Source organism: Cebus imitator, unplaced genomic scaffold (assembly GCF_001604975.1).
Source record: "Cebus imitator isolate Cc_AM_T3 unplaced genomic scaffold, Cebus_imitator-1.0 Scaffold128, whole genome shotgun sequence".
NCBI classification, from domain to species: Eukaryota; Metazoa; Chordata; class Mammalia; order Primates; family Cebidae; genus Cebus; species Cebus imitator.
The window spans coordinates 2,850,654-2,855,128 of record NW_016107443.1 but is presented as its reverse complement, the minus strand read 5'-3'; positions in this window follow the sequence as shown (position 1 = coordinate 2,855,128).

Genomic DNA, 4,475 nt, shown 5'->3' with positions numbered 1-4,475 from the left:
ATCTATACTAACCTAAAATTATAGGTAGGGCAGGCTAAATGAACATTCGGCATTGAGTGTTTTCTGAATTCCTCATGATAATTTATAGCCATATACTGCTTCCTTTGACTTCAGGAATGATCAGGTTTCAGAATGGCCACTGGGTCTGCTTAGATCACAGTATTCATTATCTGCATCTAATTTGGTAGTTTCTACATTTTTATCTGATGAAAGAAACTTCAGTAGCCATTGTTACCTGGGTCTTTGCCAAGCTGCCTAGCATACATCAGCATTTAATATAAAAGACATATAAGCAAGGAAAAAGTGGTTTAACTTACCTTATTAAGAAAGTACCCAAATGGGCCGGCGTGGTGGCTCACATCTGTAATCCCAGCACTTTGGGAGGCCGAGGCAGGTGGATCACCTGAGGTCAGGAGTTTGAGACCAGCCTGGCCAACATGGCAAAGCCCCATCTCTACTAAAAAATACAAAAATTAGCCGGGCGTGGTGGCACACGCCTATAATCCCAGCTACTCAGGAGGCTGAGGCAGGAGAATCGCTTGAACCTAGGAGGTGGCAGTTGCAGTGAGCCAAGATCACACCATTACACTCCAGCCTGGGAGACAGAGTGAAACTATCAAAGAAAAACAAGAATGTACCCATTTGGATTTTTCTTAGTCATGCACTAAGCCATGTATATCAGAAACCTTTTTTCCTGCCAGAAGCTTTAAATTATCCCCTAAGAGTACAAAGCCAAGAGATTGTGGTTTATCTAAATGTCCTGAAATCCACTTGTCATTCCTTAATTTCTCCGCTATGCAATTAAAGAGAAAGGGAAAATCTATAACGTTTCTTTTACCCAAGTGACACAAAAATGATTATTGCATAGAAATCAAATGTAAGTTTAGTTTCTAAATGAAAAACGTATAAGAGGGATATCAGAATATCTAGATAGAGAAAGTATTTTAATGTTCTTGAATATATGGATGCTAACTATTTAAAGCTGCTTTCCATTGCTTGGAAAGACAGCTTTTCTCCCTCCTCTATTCAGTGTTTCAAATTATGGTCATCTCAAATTATTGTCACTTTTAAAATGTTAATGTCATTCTGAGCAGAAAGAAAAGATGTGTTTTCAGATTTTTTACACTGATGCTACTCCATAATTGCTTAAGTGTATTGTCATCATAGTCTTTTAGAACTAGAAGTAAACACGTAAATCCTTATGAATTACTCGGTCCAACTTTCTCATATTGCACGTAAAGAACTTGAGACACAGTCTAGAATCCTTAACTTCTCCCCATTTAGGTTTTGTTTTCCTCATAACACCATGCTGCCTTTCCTTCATATCACCAACCAGTAGCTGAGTTCAAAAAGTACATATTTCTTGGGCAGTCCTCTACTGGTGTATGATGCCAATTTTATTTCTTTCAAAGATAATTGCCGCCTTTGCCTAGTCAAGCAGCCAGTTTTATTGGAGAAAAGCAATTTATATGTTCACAAAATGGAAGACTTTCTACCTACATTTATTTCATCTATGGTTCTGGTGTTCCCTTGCATTGCTTTTGACATACAGTCGAAAAACTTGGCCAGCAATGTACTCTAAATATAGTGCTTGTGGTGGGTTAATTTTTCCATTAATTTCTCAACATCAATTCTTCAGGCCCCTACAGTTGTGGTATTGAGGCCCCTGAAGGCTTCTGCCTTTCACCAGTTAGTGCTGCCAGTTACTGGGGTTTCTCCCAGAAGGTATCAGTCCACAAGCTTCCTCTTAGTCTCTAATCCAAAATAATATCCAAAGCGAGAGATTGAATTTAACCTTGTCAAGCACATACTGGAAAGTATGAATTACACTACCATGTGTTCGTATCTTCCTTTCAAGTGATGTTAATGAAGGTAAGTTTTTCATCCTTTTTTAATTTTTGTTTTTTATAAATCATTTCAGCTTTTTCTGGTTTATAGAGGTGTCTTCTTTCTAATGCAACAGACCCCCGACTTTAACAGATTTGATATGGATGCATTAATTACAAGCAACCCCAAAAGTCCAAAAATGGAATAATTTTGACAAGGCCCAAAGTTGAAATGCTATGAAGCTTGTGTGTATGAAAAGTCACTGATGATTATCTGGAGAGAAGGTGTGGTGTGTATGCTGTAGAGTTTCCACATTTCACATGCAATGCACTCCAAAAAGCAGGTTTGGGTCAACCATTTCCCATCTCTTTTTAAGACGTGACTGCTCTTGGGGCAGGGGACATCATGGGAGGTGGGGCTGTCCAGTTAGCTGTGCCCTGCACCTTCAGCCCAGGAAGGATTTGAACAGAGGGTAGGTGGGTGCAAAGGCTTAAAGAGAGAGCAGAATGTATTGGCGGAAAAGGGACTAGGGTAAGCCCAGCCTGGGATGAGAGCAGAAAAGCATTCAAGATTTGCAGGCCTTGCTACGGTTGTGCTTAATCACCATGGAGGCCAGCAATACACATCTTAACATGGCTTTGATATTCTCTACTTCCTGGCCTTCAAAAATGACCTATAGTTTTTCAGTTTGCTTCACTATATAAAGAAAATTCTATCTTATGGTTGATTGAGCATTGAGACTTATGAAGGTATTAGGGTAGATAGCTCAGGAATGTAAAGGTTCAGAAAAGGTCTGTTTTCTCAGATTAACAAATACAGTGTATTCCATGGCTGACCTTGGTGCTTAAATCAGGAGGTTTCAATCTAGTTCTAGAGTTCTGTTCCTCTGAAAGGCCCAATGCCATGTGACTAACTTTACTGGATAAATACTTTGAGCCTTACTTAATTCTCAGATAAGTTGACTTAACTCAGCATTTTTATTTCAATTAATGAAAATAGTCCTCTTTTCAACCCCAGGTTGCTTACATTTTGCTGGTCTCCCCAAGTGACCATTGGTGGAGACCAATTAATGAAGGAATGAAATTCACTTTCTTGGGACTGTGGTATTCTACAGAGCCACACTTAACCACTTTTTCCAATGAAGAATCTCCAGAATGCTAATGCCCAAATATGGATGGCCAAGAAGAATTTGTATCTACAGTGTGCTTTATGTGTTTTTGACACTACTGTATTCTGTGTGATCAAGTGATTTGCAACTGGTTCCAATGTGACAGTGTTCTCAAAGAATTCTAGTAACTAAGTCAATTTTCTTAAGCCTGGTATTACTCTCAGCCTCACATTTACCACTTTGATTCTAGTTTTTTAACTGTTCATAACAGGGCTTACCAAGGGTTGGGATGAGAGCCTACTTCCTACCTCTTAAGGCACTTTCCTCATTATTTTGCCATATAATCTTGAACTACATGATAAGCTGTTTAAATGTCCATGACTTCTCTCAGAGCAACTAGCAAAGTATATTAAATTTTGATTAGAGATTAGTGGAAAGGAAAATTTAGAGATTTAAGTTCAGAGGTACAAACCTCAAGAAAACCTCTTTAAAGCACATACCGTGAGTAGAGTATATGTAAGCGTATATGGGAAGAGAGTTACTGTAATAGTCCTAAGTAGATTAGTTCATCGTTTAATGGAAGTGAACATCTTTACTCCTATTATCACTATAGTACCGAATGAACTGTATACTGAATTTTTCAAACAAGTATTTAAAATAGAACTTTTACCTACAAAGCAAGGGCATAAAGATAAAGATTTTGGTTTGTGTTTCTATAAGTGTAGTTTACCATCTAAAGCTTTGTTTTTTGATTTTTAAAAAAAGCTTCAAGGTATTGCCATTCCTTAGCATCTTTATTCATTATGGATGATGAGTTTTTAACTCTTAAAATTATATACATGTATTAGTTTATCTTAACCGTTACCCTAAGCAAAAGGGAAGGTATACACCTAAGGGATGTACTTACTTTGCATTTTTGGCCAAGGGTGGGAATAGGGTGGGTGCCTACTTAAATCGTTTTTAAAAAAGAAAAAAATCACAAATATTTTTCTACTATTATATATGATCTTCCTTTATACTAGTTTATCTCTAGTAAGGCATGCCAGAAGCCCAAGATACCATATCATGAATTCTTACGTATTGTACCTTTTGTTGGTGGTTAAATCGCGTCAGATGCTTGGCATTGCTGCCATAATTATGAAATGCTTGTAAAGGATCAAATATCACTAAATACTTTAAATTGTTTTACTTAAGAGTCTAATCTGGGAAGTTTTCAAATCATACTATTAATGTGTAATCTAAGCTCTTCAGATGTATCCATGAATAATCCTGGAACAATATTGCTTGTACTCCTGTCATAGAACAGGTTTTGTAATCTTTAAAAGAAATGAAAATTTATATAATAAAGTTTCAAATCAATGCATGTTTGTCCCTTTTATCAGATTATTTTGATCATATAATCCTTTATAATATGAAATTCCGTCCAAAGTATATTTATGCAATTAGATTGATAAAACAGGAATATTTGCATTAAGAAGTGCAAAATAATTTTTCAGTGCATAATCTTGTTTCATTCAAAGGGTTTGTCGAGTCAAACACA